Genomic DNA, 15,953 nt, shown 5'->3' with positions numbered 1-15,953 from the left:
TGTAAAGTGAAATTTTTAAAAAGTTGTCACGAAATACTTTTATGTTTCTAATTAAAAATCCTAACATTTTAGATGCCCGAGAGGTAACATACTCTATATGGGGAACGAAAGTTAACTTATCATCAAAAACAATGCCAAGATCTTTAACTTGATTTAACTTATGAATAGAAGTCCCATTAATGCTATAATTGTACGCTACGTTACTTCTTTTCCGTGAAAAAGTAATAAAGTGGCACTTATCTGAGTTTAATACCATACCATTATAATGGCACCATAAAGTAATGCTCTCGAGATCTGATTGAAGTCTGGTACAGTCTTCGATTGAATTAATTTCTTTTAATATTTTCAAGTCATCGGCATAGAGATAAGGTTTTGATGATTTTATGGAATTGACGATATCGTTAATAAAAAAATTGAAAAGTAGGGGCCCTAAATGAGAGCCCTGCGGTACACCAGATGTAATAAATTGAGGAGAGGAATTGAAGCCATTCACCACCACAAAAAAGTAGCGACTAGACAAATATGATCTAAACCATTCCAAAAATATGTTGGATATACCATAAGCTGATAATTTGGCGATCAAGATACTATGACACACTCGATCAAAAGCCTTACTGAAGTCAGTATATACAACGTCGACCTGTTTCTGTGCATCCAGTAATTCGGTTATAGTTTCACAAAAATCTACGAGATTGGTTGTTGTTGATCTTAAAGGTACAAAGCCATGTTGAACTTCATGTAAGAACAATTTGAAGTGATTTTGTAGAAAAGGACAAATTAAGGATTCTAAAATTTTGGCAAATGTGGACAAAATGGAGATTGGTCTATAGTTTTTAATTAATTCCTGAGGGCCTGACTTATGTATGGGGACCACCTTGGCTGTTTTCCAATATAACGGAAAGCATCCCGTACTGAGAGATTTATTGTATATGTATAAATGAGAGGGGTACTGCCAACTGCTCAGCACATTCAACCACAAAAATTGAAGGAATTCCATCTGGCCCAGCTCCTTTATTTCTATCCAGTGATTGCAGTTTTTTTAAAATCATATTATCGTCAATCTGTGGCGGCATCAATAACGGACTATTATTCCTGACATTATAGAAATAATCAGAGTTTAGACAGTTATTGTAAGGTTGTCCACTGTTATTTGTATAAATAGAGCCAAAATATGAAGAAAAAAGTTCACAGATTTGGGGGCCATCTGAAGTTATCACCTCACCATCAGTCATAAGAGCCGGATACGCACTAGTACCACCACGTTTCGATTTAATGTAACTCCAAAAAAACTTTGGGTTATGCCTAAATTCTTTTTGTAAATTGACTAAATATCGGTTATAGCAAACAGAAGCCAGACGGGTACAACGTGAACTTATTAACTTTAATTCAATATAATCTCGGGGGTTTCTGTAATGTTTGAAACGGAATCTTAACTTATTTTTTTCTTTTAAACAATTAATTAATGAACGGTCATACCAAGAAGGATATTTATGATTACATTTATTTTTTAAAGGAACCGTTTCACGTATTATTTGTTGAATATTGGCGTAAAATAAATTAACCATATCATTAACGTTGTCATGTTTACTTATCATATCTTTCCAGTCAATCTGTGCTAATTTTGAGCGTATAATATCATATTCTGCCCTTCGAAAATTGAGTTGCGGGTTATTTTCATTAAAATTTAATTTATTTTCACGCATAAATAGTATATCAATTTCCAGAGGAGGATGCAATACATCAATAGTGCTTAAGGCATCGTGTGATTGCCTGACTGTGCAAGTTGGCAAATTAGTTAAGACCAAATCAAGAATTTTCCCAGAATGGTTAAAAATATAATTATTTTGTTTTAAATTATTAGTATGAATAAAATCAATTAAGGAGCGACCTATTTCAGGAATAATATAATCACTGGGAGCGTCATTCAGTAAAGGCCAATTAATGCTGCTCAAATTAAAATCTCCAAGTATACAATTCTCACAAGTTTGATTACATTCTAATATAGAGCTGCATTTATCCAAAAAGCCGTTCAGCCTAGAACGATTAACTGGTGGAGTCATGTAAATTACACAAAAGGCTATCTGACGAGTAATTTTAAACTTAGAAAAAGGTAAATCAACAAGAACCCAAAGATCTTCTAAGTCTGTTTCCCAACTACATATTCTACGTGAACTAAATTTTCTCGACACAGCGATAAGTACGCCACCACCGTCACTTTTGAAACTGAATTTGGAATCGTGTCTGTCTCTTCTATACACTATGTATCTCGGGTCGAAAAGCTCGCTACTCGCCACACTAGTATTTAACCAGGTCTCAGTTAGAACCACTATATCATAATTATTACATAACACTTGGCGATAAAAATTATGTGTTTTAGTTTTTAAGCCTCTTGAGTTCTGATAGTATACATTTAAACTATCGAATTTTAAATTTATTTATCACTAAAAATAATCTAATAATTAACACCTAAATAAGATTGTCCAGCGTATTTTTATTTTTGATCAGAATATATTGGGAACCCTCATTTTTCCTTATAAAAATTTTGCCATTGCGAATCCATGTGAATTTATATCCTTTCTCCTTTGCTTTAATTCTTGCCGCACCATGTAAGGATTTGTTAGTAGGTGACAAGTGCTCATTTACAAAAATTGGTGTTATATTATTACTCAGTAGACCCACATGAGCACTGTTCAACTTGTTTTGAGGGTTATCTTTGTTAAACTTAGAGACGGCAGCAACAACCTGATCACGCATCTGTGTAGAGGAAAGTTGAACAACTATGGAGCGAGGTCTAGGAGTACCCGCTTTTGTCTTCGCTGTTCGAGTGCAATGAAGTACGTCATTAGAGCTTAAGTTACAGCCAATGACCTTTCCTAGTTCTGTTATAATATCAATAAGGTTTTCGTTTTTGCGTTCGGGTACACACTGCAACTCAATATTGCATTGACGAAGTTGCTGTTCCATTTGATTAATACGCACACATAAGTCTTCTATAGTATTAGTAAGGGCTGCATTTTTTTTCCCAAGGTCGGCTAACTTTAATTTAGAACTTTCGTGATCTTTCTTCATTTCATCGTATTGGTTACTCATAAAGTTGATTGAGTCCGTAATTGAGGACAATTCTAATCTTATTGGCTTAAGCTCTTTGTTGATAGCACTCATTAAATTATCCTGCATCGAAGAAAAAAAGTCGTTCATAGTACTTTTGACAACATCTTCCACCACCTCTCGAATATCATCCCGAGTAAAAGAAGAGATGGATTTGTCCATGGGTGGTGAATTAAGGGCTTGTCTTTTACTCCCCCTCGTTGTAGAAACATTGCGTGCCGGCGTACTATCATTTTTAGCTGGTTTGGGGATTGTACGCAAACAGTCAGGACAACTCCAAACGGCACGCATTTCCGGGTTAAATACGGCATCATCCAACGACATGCAGGCGTAATGATAGGTTTTAGTGCATTTTAAACATTTTATAAATTTATCTTTGTTGTCTTTGGCAGGTGTACAACATCCCCATTTTTTCTTATCCATATTATAATATAATATTTAATTGTAATACTTAACTGACAATGGTTAGCACAGAATACAATTCGATGCAAACTGGGTCCACAAAACATCCAACAGATCTGAGTTATTTTAATCTATGACAAAACGGCAGTAAACGAGCCGCAATGCTAATGCAAGCCGAACTCGCTCTTCAGACAAAGCGTACAGATGCCAAAACTGCACGGAGACACATTAAATTATTTTACATCACCGTCACTTTTATTTTACTAACTGCCCGCGCCCCGCACATAAAGTTAGTATTGTTTATTGTTAAAAGTTTATAAATGAATTAGAAGTTCGTACGAAATCTCTTTATCACTGCACAATCTAAAATCGCATTTATTCAATATAAACTATGGATAAATTAAAGCCGGACTTCAAAAAGTAAGCTTTAAACTATTTATATGATTTAAAAATTAGGAACTTATAAACCAATATGTTTACTTGTGAAACGTCAAAGACTAACTCATGTAACAGAATGTTGCCAGAAATTTTCCTCCAAAACACGCCATAAGATGTATATTTTCAAAATCTATCTGATATTTTATACGTATTTCCGTTTCATGTATGATATTAAAATTGACAAATACCTTATTAATGCTATTTATACATATTTATCTATCTATTTAAACAAAAACGCATGCAGTCTTGATATTTTTATAGCCTTGACTTTGAAAGATAATATACAAAGATAACAATTTGTATTAAAGATACCCAGTATTACAATTTTTTGATACGATAATAATATACAAGTACATACCAATGACATAGAGACAAATCACGTCGTAAAAAGCCGAAATACGGAATATTCCATAAATACCACGACTATAATAAGCTTCGACTACGATATCTATACATTGCCGCATTTTCTCCACTAGTTTAAAATATTCTTGGTCAAGTAACAATCAGCAATATAAAACATTCATTCAGTTCAGGTTCGATGACAGTGACAGTTGACACACGACTAACAATGATATTTAAAAGTATAGATATGTTACGTAGACAACATTCGGTGTTTGAAAATGATACACTAACGCACACATGAATAATTTAACATTGCAATAGCACACTACATTACAATTACACGTCAAAGAAGGATAGTAAATGCAATTATCGCAAGAAAAAGAGATAACTCCAATTTGCTAATTGCTTCGTATTTGTATAGAGAAAATACAGTTAATTCAACAGATATGATTTTTTACCGTACACCGTGATTTATGCCTAAATTACGATTCATTCTTGAGTTCATGTAGTAAAAGCTATAAAGTAGTAAAACTGCATTGAAATTAGGTAGATAATGTGTCATTGATTTTATAAAAAAAATAATTTAATATTAATTATAATATATAGCCACATTGATGATATTAATTATTACAACAAACGCGTGTGTACCGCTTTCGTATCGAGAGAGCGACTATGACAAAAGGAACCAATTGACTCAATTTAGGCGATTGTATTCGGCGCGCTAGTGACATATCTACCTCTTTTAATACATACTATAATATCATTGACGACTAAGGCCTGATTTACATTTAAATAATTTAATATTATTTTCCTTTATATATAGCTTTTATGTTGTTACTCGCTGCTACGGAACTCTTCATGGGCGAGTTCGACTCTCACTTAGCCGCTTTTTTTGGAACGAAGTTCCTTATAGGACGATGCGGAGGGGTACCCTAACCGGGAACAAACGTCCGGAACGTAAGATATGAATTTTAACAACTCTCTTCTTGTACGTCGAAGCGTTGCTACGCGACAATATCTTGTTATTTATATATAAATAATTGACAAGTAACAATTATTGACATTTGACACATTTCTGACAAATTACATTGATTGTTTATTTTATTTATTATGAGCATTGGTAACAAGGCCAAACCAAACCAAAATACATTAAACGAATATATTTAAATATGTTTATAACTGCAAAATTACATCGACATAAAAGCAAAACATAATGACGTTTACAGTATCTTTTAGATGTTATTGAAGATAAACTTCTTTCACTATTTATACGTTGAAAAAATTTCAGAAATTTTCTGACGTTCGCGACATTAATTATTTTGTTTTTGGTTTCTTCGTCAATTATTAGGACAGCCAAAGGGTTCAAGCAAATACACCCGTATTCGTTAATATTCAATAATTTAATTCACGATTTTAAGAATATTGTTCTTTCTACAAACGTAGAATAGCACGACGAATAAATAATTTTAAGGATTTGTTGTGTAACGTGCATACATAAGTATACACACACAATTTTTTTATTTTAGACAGTGGAATTCAGTGGAAACTTCCCCTTTTTTTTAGTAAATCAGTTAAATTAATATTTTATGATAAGAAACTTCGTTCTTATCGGTGTCTCACGACACCACACAGTTTTTTTTTTTGTTTACGGTGTGGCGCGGCGGCGCGTGAAGTGGCACGTATCGTCGCACGCGTAAACTTATAACAATATACGATGGTGTTCATAAAAATGTGAGACGGGAAGAGACGCGGTGACCGCAGCTGCGCCCGCGATAGCGTGTAGAGAAGCACGCGGGGTGTTCAATAAAATCGACGAGTTTTAGGTTAGCGAGAGATGGTAGGGCACTGCTTATATAGTTACATTAAATAACTCCCTTTCTAACATATAAATATCTACTAAAAAAAAGTCGATCATATCATTCTTCATTGTAACGGTGACTACGTCTGTGCCGCGCAAGGTCCAAATAAGACTATCGCTTCAAAGGGGATTGCCGCTGCGTGCGCCGCCGCGCCGCGATCTATGCCGCGTGAGACGTGTCGATGCCATTGGCGCAAAAAACACTCCATTTCAAGCAAACGCGTGTAAAATCGCTTCTCCGTAAACGCACTCATACAACGCCACATGTGTGAATTCAGTGCGTTCCGCGCAGCATAACGCAACCCGCAACGACGAGGGTCTCCGTTAGTGAGGCCTAAGGAGTAAAGTATATTTACATTGTCTTTAAACACACTTTTACCGTTCTGTTATCAGACTGCGAATGATATGTTCTTTTATATTATATGTATAGAACGTCATTGGTCAACTTCTGACAATGACAAATCATTTAACCTTCGAAGCGATCAAACACTAATGCGTTGTGAACCAAGTTCTACTTCTGTCTCAGATTCAGTTCCCTTGATGATAATTGACCACTGCAGGTCTTCAATTGATTAAAAGAAGCTTGGATGAATATTGTATTTGTTGGATGCAATTCTAATTTGACAGTAATCACGACCATCATGTTCACGAGGCATCCTTACATAAACAATGAGTTTATTTAATATATAATAAATAATATAGTTTATTCTTTATTACTTTTTATGAATTATTTGATATTGCAGCGTCTTACAAACTGATTTGTTTTGTATATTACAGCTATTGTAAAATACTCTATTGACTGAAAAGAGTTGTCGTTGAGTTTCCTATAGGCTTCTTCTTCTTTTCACGAGCTCTTCATATTTATAATGACGATTGAAAACCGTTTTATATTTAAATTACTTTGAAATCGCAGATTGGTGTATTTGCATATTATCTGATACATAAACAATGTAAATACATATTTAAAGCGGAATTGATAGTGGGTAGTAAACACAAAGATAAGCTTTCAATCAACAATAAATATTATCTTCCGATACAGGTACTTTACAATACTCAATACCACTACATGATATTATGAAATATACTCCCCCACCGCGTCTGCTTGTCTGTTCGCGATAAACTCCCGAACTGATTTAAATGCCATTTTGACGACCTGTATAGCCGAGTGGTTAGCGATCCTACCTACTAAGCTAGAGGTCCCGTGTTCGAATCCCGGTAGGTGCAAGCATTTATATGATGAATATGGATGTTTCTTTCCGAGTCATGTATGTTTAAGTATATTGTATTAAATATATCATTGTCTTGTAACCCATAACACAGGCTATATATGCTTAACTTGGGGCAAGATAGTTTGTGTAAAAAGTGACTAAATATAAAAAAAAATGCCAGACTGTTTTCACTAAAATACAGAGTGATAAATGACGAAGGTTTAGATATGTGGTACCACCAGTACAGGGACGTGCATATCATACAGGCAATTAGGCAGTGCCTACCCTCGTTATAAAACTGAGTATATTGTTACTAACTTTAGTTAATTTTGTTCCGTTATTTTATAACCAACGTTCTTTTGAACTCATAAAATTTTCTTTACTCTAATACTACGAGTAAATACGGTCCAGATTACATATTCTAAAGCTCAATTATTACGACTAACCCCCTTATTCATAATGGTCCGCTAACTTTAAACAGCCGCTAAGGAGTGTTTTTTCTCATTCTGACTTAGGCCAATAGAAGAAGACAGAGTGAGAATTAGCAATGCTTTAAGTTAGCAGACTATTATGAATAAGGGGGTAAGTAGTTAGATGTACAGTGCCTACCTTGCTCAAAAACCACTGCACGCCACTGCACCAGTAGGAGGCTCCATTGCACAGGATGCCGGCTAGATTATGGCTACCACAACGGCGCCTATTTCTGCCGTGAAGCATTAATATGTAAACACAGTAAGTGTTTCTGTCTGAAGGGCGCCGTAGCTAGTGTAATTACTGACCAAATGAGACTTAACATCTTATGTCTGAAGGTGACGAGCGCAATTTTGGTGCCACTCAAAATTTTTAGGTTTTTCCAGAATCCTGAGCGTCAATGCATTTTAATGAGCGGGGCTTATCAATTTCCATCGGCTGAACGTACTGCTCGGCTCTTGCCTTTTTTTTATAAAAAAGAAGTAAGGTTTTGTATATAAATTGTTGAAATATGACGCGTTGTGAGGGGAGTTTTCCGATGAGCTGTTTCACATGATTCTTGCCGCCGAATTCCACCTTCATTCAACACGCTACAAATAAGGACATCATTCCCACCATCTGGATGTGGGGCGTTTTCAGTTTTTACTTTTTTCAACGTACGACCAAAATGTGGAATGAGCTTCCTTGTGCGGTGTTTCCAGGACTATACGACATGGGTACTTCAAGAAAAGTAAAACGAAACAAACAAACAAAACACCTTTTTAAAAGGCCGTCAACACTCCTGATTCCTCTGGTGTTGCAAGAGTACAATGAGACTGAAAACAACTGTTGCCTGGTCAGCACTTGGACAAAATAAATGAAGGATGCGATTACAAATTATGACAGTAATAACGACCATCATGTTCACGAAGCATTTATACATTAAAAAATTTGTTCAAACTCTAAACGTTGGTGCATCCAATATATGATAATTTATATTTACACACTTAAATTTATTACTTTTTATGAAATGATTTCTATTATTTAAACACGATTCATACATTGGATACTGCACCTTACAAACTAATAAGTTATGTGTAATACAGCCATTATAAAATACTCTAATTGAAAAAAATATATTGAAGTAGGCGTTACTTTGCGGAAATCCATAATTATATAAATCATTTGAGTTTTCTTTAGTGTTAATTCCGCCTCTACACGAGGCATCCTCAGGACGTGTTGCCTCGCCCTTTGAGTCTCGTGCCAGATTTTGGTGAGACAACACGTCCTGAGGAAGCCTCGTGTAGAGGCGAAACACGTGTCGAATTGTTTAAAAACAAATATTGGCGGAATTAACACTAAAGAAAACTCAAATCATTTATAAGATACTCTAATTAATTTAAAAGCGCTTAGTTTAAGCCTTATTGAATGAAGTTTATTTGACTTTGACTTTGAAATAGTGTATCATAAAGGCGCAAGCTAATACCACCTTTATTACGTAAATTATAACACCATACTCTACTAATAGCATGAGGGTGTGACAAAGTAACGGTCATTTCCCGTACTTATATTTTATAGCTATGACGTACTACTGCGATTGCATTGATACTTCAATTGCGACGGTGGAAAATTCTAGAACTTCTTTAAGGCGAAGAGTAAGCAGAAAACACGCAAACAAGTTGTTTTTAGACATGTTTGGTGGTGAAAATATAGCATTTGGCGCTATAAACAGTACTTTATCCTGTTACACACACACTTAAGTCTTACTTGTAGGTTACTTATGCTTGCTGTTAGTTAAATTTAACACTCCAGAGCTATTATGAACTACCAGTTTTGTTTGTAGTTAAACAAGTTTTTTCTCGGCATGATGCATTTGTTATGATACTGCTCTCATAAAAGTTGTTCTTATAGCTTTTACATTTTGTGTTGGTACATTTATTAAGATTCGTAATCAATAATGAGGATTGTAAGCAATTAAACTGTTTGCGCCTGTTAAAATGTTTAATTTTCGACGCAAGAATTTTGAAAATATTTCCTTTGTTACATAGGAGCCGTGAACTTATATCGCTCAAGGTCGCCGGCATTTAGTGTCGCCTTAAAGCCAAGCTTAAGGAATTCTTATGAAAATAAATTTGGAGTTGTATGACAAAATTAATGCAATTTTCTTTATACTTAATTATATATCTATATAGCTGAGTGGTTAGCGAACCTAATTAAGCTAGAGGGTTTGAATCCCGGTAGGTGCAAACATTTATATGTGAGGATGTTTGTTTCCAAGTCATGGATGTTTATATGTATTTATGTATGTTTACGCAAGTATATTGTATTAAATATATCGTTGTCTTGTACCCATAGCACAGGATATGCCTAATTTGGGGCAAGATAATTTGTGTAAAAGTGTGTCAATATTATTATTATTAATATATCTTTATATCTTTATATTTATTATTATTATTTATATCGTCTAGATTGACTGACAGAAATGAACACGTCTAAAAAAATAGCGGCGAACTGTTAGCCTCTATTTACAGCAACGCACGCACACTGAACCAAAGAGATTAACGTATCACGAGTGTAAGACGTAGCTTGTCATGCACACTAACGTAATAAACCTGGCCTGTTTTCATGCAATGCCTAACAGCATACTAACATGTGTGGTCACGTGTCCAGACGCGAGAGAGTTTAACATTATTTATATCCATCCCAAAAAAAGTGCTCAAAGCCGCTAATGAAGTTTTCCCTCCAAAAATCTTATAATTATTAAATTGGATCGGCTCACGCACTTCGTCGTTCGTGTATCGTAAAAGGAAATTGATTTATTTGTTCAGACCAGAATAAGTCGCAGTGGGTTACACTGTTTATAAGTAAACTTGAACTTAGAGTTGTTGCGAAGGTCTTACCATAAGTCTATGGAAAGTAAGTAATCAACCTTCTATGAATTATTTACTTACTTTGTAGACATACTAATAATTCTTTATCTATCTTTTTATGAAAATGTGACGAGGAAAAATTTGATTTTAAATCCCAAGTTAGCGGTCCGTGCACGTTCGGACGTGACGCCCTTTAATTAATCCCAGAAGTGAGCATTATCACTTTAAAAAAAAAAAATGTTTAGATTTGGAAGAGCGACATCTTAAGTCAATGTCCTAATATACAAATACTGGGGTTGAGCAGGTTATCAACTGTAAAGTAGATCCTGTAGATGAAGCCACAACCTGAGAGTTGAACAAGATATACAAGATTTATCAACGATACGTCACTCGAACGGTTGGTGTAGTGGAAGAGCGCTCGCACGGAGCCCGAGAGGTCGCTTAATTAATCCCAAAAAAGAGGGTTTTCACTTTAAAAAAGTAACAAATTGTCTCTTATCAGTCTATTATCAGCATATTTGACGAACCCGAACTGGCCGCTATTCCTACATTAAAAAACTTGCACGTTTACAAAAGTATTTAAAAGTACGGTATGGTATATATATCATATACGACGGTACGGTAGCCGTCGTTTACGACAGATTAGCACTTAACTGCTGTTTGTATCCTTGAAGGGACACGCTTGGACTATTACCATGTTTAATAAGAGAGGGCTGAGAGTCGAAACCTAATGAACACCTTCTTTGACTTCAAATGCAAAACTTTCTTTCTTTGAACTGACCAATCTTTAAGATACATCGTGGTGAAAGTCTTTGAGGATCTAGATATAATTCTCCGGCATTAATTGTTCTCTCAGTGTTTGCTAGATAATCAAACGCACAACTCGATCGAATGCCTTTCATAGGTCTATAAAAGCCATATGGAAAACTTGTTTGCGACACTGGTACTTTTCTGTAAGTATTTTCGCTGAATGGATCACGTCTGTGATGCAACACACTACTGGTAAATCTGCACTGATTTATATCTGTCAACTATTTTACTATGATAGTTCTCTTGATCTCTTGAACTAGTATTTACTTTGATTAAAGCGAGTGTACATTTACATAAAACACTTTTAAAAGTACTAAAAAAATTCCCAGCATTATATTTTTGCGCTCTTTTTAATAAAATATACAACAATGTACTGTCACTGCTATAAAATAATCATAATCTAGGCTGTCCGATCACTTGTTCACTCAGCTGTGGAGTAGTAGGATTTACGACAGAGCCATTTTTTAATAAACCATTTAAATTGATTTATAGATAATGCCTGAACAGTGGCTGGGACTTTATTATAAAAGTGTATGTATTCATTTACCCTTAAAGCTATTGTGTATCTGATGAAGCCTACTAGAATTAGTTACAAGCCATCCCTTATTTCTAATGTTATAATAATGAAAATCACTAGTATGAGCAAAAAGATGACTATTTTTGTGAACGTATATTAAATTTTCATAAATGTACTGACATTTTCTATGAAAGGACTTCATTGGCACAAGTTTCAACAGATTTTAAATTATTTTTATGATATTATATAAATTTTGATTGAAGATTGTTACATTACAGACGAATACAGCCGGTGGGGGAAAACCCTTTTCCTTTTTTCGACACCTAAAAGAAAACCTGAAGCACTCACATTTATAAATTTTTTTTTCAATTCTAGGCAACGCTCTAGTAAATAAATACAAACTACGTTTAAAACAACTGACTTCAAAAACTGAAAATTATAACAAACTTAATAAAATTTTAATTTAATACACATCTTTTGCAAACCTTTACCTTTAATATTATTAAAATACTATTATTTATATGTGGTACCTATTGATAGGTTATTAATTTGTTGCCATAGTTTTTTTTTTGACATTTTAGTGTTAGTTAACAATCTTATATATAAAATTCTCGTGTCACAATGTTCGTTCCCGTACTCCTCCGAAACGGCTTGACCGATTCTCATGAAATTTTGTGAGCATATTGAGTAGGTCTGAGAATCGGCCAACATCTATTTTTCATACCCCTAAATGTTAAGGGTGGTCCAGACGATTTTTTTTTAATTTTTTTGACATTTTTTTTTAAATTTGTTTGATTATGAGTCAGTATTAAAAAATACATACAAATTCAAATTTTCACCCATCTACCTACGATCAACAGTTACTTTTGTATCGCGATTTTAATATCGGCAATACAACGTTTGCTGGGTCAGCTAGTAATAATATATAATCAACCTGAATAAAAACTCTTAAAAAAAATCGGTACACAAAAAAATGCATTATTGAAGTAAACAACAATTTTAACAGTTTAACTACTGGGCCAAACTATGTAAAAATTTTATGAGACCACATGACATCTATTCCGCGTCGAACTAAAGGAGAATTACGTAAATCTCAGCGTTATCGGTGTACATATAAAAAAAAAAAACAATCTAATTTAGAACTTATTGAAGTCGGTTAAAAATAATGCATTATTCACCAAGATAAAAGGGACGCAACGGACGTGCTGCCTTTATGCTCATGGGCTATACTACAAAATATAAAATGAAAATATACCTTAATGAATGTCACTAGCTACGGCACCCTTCATACCGAAACACAAAAATGCTTACACATTACTGCTTCACGACAGACTTAGGCGCCGTTGTGGTACCCATAATAACTGGTCTGGCATATATAGTACAAGCTATGTCTCGCTTAGGGCTACATAATATTATTATTATTATTATGTTTCTGAGTGTATCCCCCTTATTCATAATAGTCTGCTAACTTAAAGCATTGCTAATTCTCACTCTCTCTTCTTCTATTGTCCTAAGTCAGAATGAGTAAAAACACTCCTTAGCGGCTGTTTTAAGTTAGCGGACTATTATGAATAAGTGGGTATATGTATAACAGACAAGCTCGCGAGTTTGCGCTCGATATAAATATATCTCTCACTCTCCTTGGGTAGTAACACATAAATGTGATTGAACAGTTATTGTGGCTATGTATTTATATGTTACTTGCTGATGCCCACAACTTCTTCCGCGTAGATTAAGGCTTTTTAAAGTACTAAGCAAGTTTGAAATTGAAGATTATCTCGTGTCCTATTTCAGTTCCGTTTCCAACACATTATATAAATCTTCACAATTTGTTATGTCTTTAAAGTGATAACCGTCACTACTAGGATTAATACACAAATTAAATTTGAAAAACAATCTTTATGAACGATGTGGGACTCGAAACCACGACCTCCGGCGTTCCGAGCCGGTGCTCTAACCAACTGAGCCAACCGTTCGAGGTACGTATCGTCATAAAATCTTGTATGCTTTGTGCAACTCTCAAGCTGTGGCTTCAGCACAGATTGCTTTAATGTAAGGAAAGTGCAATGCGGTTTGCACGTTTCGGCATCAGTTTGTCAATCAAGCAAATTCCATGCAAATATTACAAGCGGGTGCCGGCGACCGCGTCCATTATTGTTTGTTACCCGATAAAATGATATGGTAAGCTTGCTAAAATTTAAATCGGTTTAGGGGTTAAGGCGTTAGTTAGGCGATAAAAATCCAGAAACTTTTTATTTTTCCTTGGTTAAATATATGTATAGATAGTGTTTTTTTTTTAAATTTTTTATTAATTAAGAAACGGTACGCTATTTTATTATATTACTAGCTTTTACCCAAGACTTCGCGTTGAATAGTTACTTTGGGTATTTTTGAAGTAAAACTTATTTAGCCGTGACTTGAGGGTAACTCAGAATATTTTTCTGACGGATGTAACGTTAGTACTTCCGGCAGAAAAAAGTCAATTGAAACAATTTTTAACCATAATAATTTTATGGTTTAAAAGATTGCTTCAAATTGCTCAGTAATATTTTCTGAAAATCTCCAAGTGTATTTGTTCATTTATGACTACTTTGTAATAAATAATAAATAAAAGATATCAGTCTGACGTGTGCGACATTCGTTAATTTTACTTCGTCCATCGGACAGGCAAAAGGTCCGAGGCCATAGAGCCATATTCGATAATATTCAATGTGTGATATTAATAATTTCATTATTTTTATTCATTTTATTATTAATAACACAGCTTTAATTAATGTAAGTATATATTTAATGGTATAAATTTAATATTCTTGTCTTTCAACTTTTTAAGAATATTTGTTATATATACTGGATGTCCTAGAATAGGTGGGACAAACAAGGGCAAACGAAAATAACATATTTGGTCTATCAGCTTTCAGATAAGCAAAAAAATTAAAGTATCTGTTAATTATTCCTAAAGGTAATTATAATACCTATAAGTTTTACTTCAATCGCGCGTAAAGATTACACGCACACACAAATGATGACCCATATAGCCGAATGGTTAGTGACCCTGACTACTAAGCTGGAGGTCCCGGGTTCGAATCCCGGTAGGTGCAATCATTTATATGATGAATATAGATGTTTGTTACCGAGTCATGGATGTTTATATGTATTTATGTATGTTTAAGTATGTATATTGTATTAAATATATCATTGTCTTGTACCCATAGTACAGGCTTATATGCCTAGTTTAGTGGTTTAGGCGTGAAAGCGTTACAAACAATCTTGCATTCACATATTTTATAATATTAGTAGGGATTTTTCAAACGCAATCTTTTTCTCTGTTCGAACTCTCGGTAGGTACCTCAGTTCAACTCTTAGTATTAAATTCCAATAGGCGTAATATTGTAATAGTTATAACTAAAAATTTAGAATTTCAACACGTTATACGTTTCGACGACGACGGCTAGTGCTTGTCACACTGTTTGTGAATTGTGACTCACACAAAACAACACGATGACTTTTGATGCTTAGTTGCAAATAATCACCTATAGTCATTTTAAAGTTCACTGAACCAATTAAAAGTCTGAAATATTTACCAAATAAGCAAATACCTAACTCAGTTTTACCTGTCTTTACTTGAAAATCAATGCATCGTAATATGATTGCTATGCACTCACAAATTGATTTCAAAAGTAAGCGCCAATTTCAAGGCTGACAACAAGAGCACATTCCACGCATTCTTACCGAGCATGAATTTTATTCCATTATTAATTAGTACATACAACTTAAAACAATTAATGTAGTAGTTGAAACAACGTCACAATTTTTTTTAATTATAAGTAGGCCAAAGTTTATCAAACCCGGCGTGTAAACAAACAAAATTCTGTTTTCTCAGATAATCACTTCACGATTAATTGTTTCGTTTATTTTTTTAACTAATTCAAGGCAGCCTTTCTACTTTTTAA

General features: G+C 34.2%; 1 protein-coding gene across 1 annotated transcript in view; it reads right to left on the bottom strand.

The window, feature by feature from the left end:
* LOC126977178 (N-acetyl-D-glucosamine kinase) overlaps positions 1-15,953 on the bottom strand; it is a 41,638-nt gene that overhangs the window by 25,463 nt on the left and 222 nt on the right. The gene's annotated exons all lie outside the window — the stretch shown is intronic.

The sequence above is a fragment of the Leptidea sinapis genome, chromosome 44 (genome assembly GCF_905404315.1).
Source record: "Leptidea sinapis chromosome 44, ilLepSina1.1, whole genome shotgun sequence".
Taxonomy (NCBI): Eukaryota; Metazoa; Arthropoda; class Insecta; order Lepidoptera; family Pieridae; genus Leptidea; species Leptidea sinapis.
This window is presented reverse-complemented; position numbering and strand designations above follow the sequence as displayed.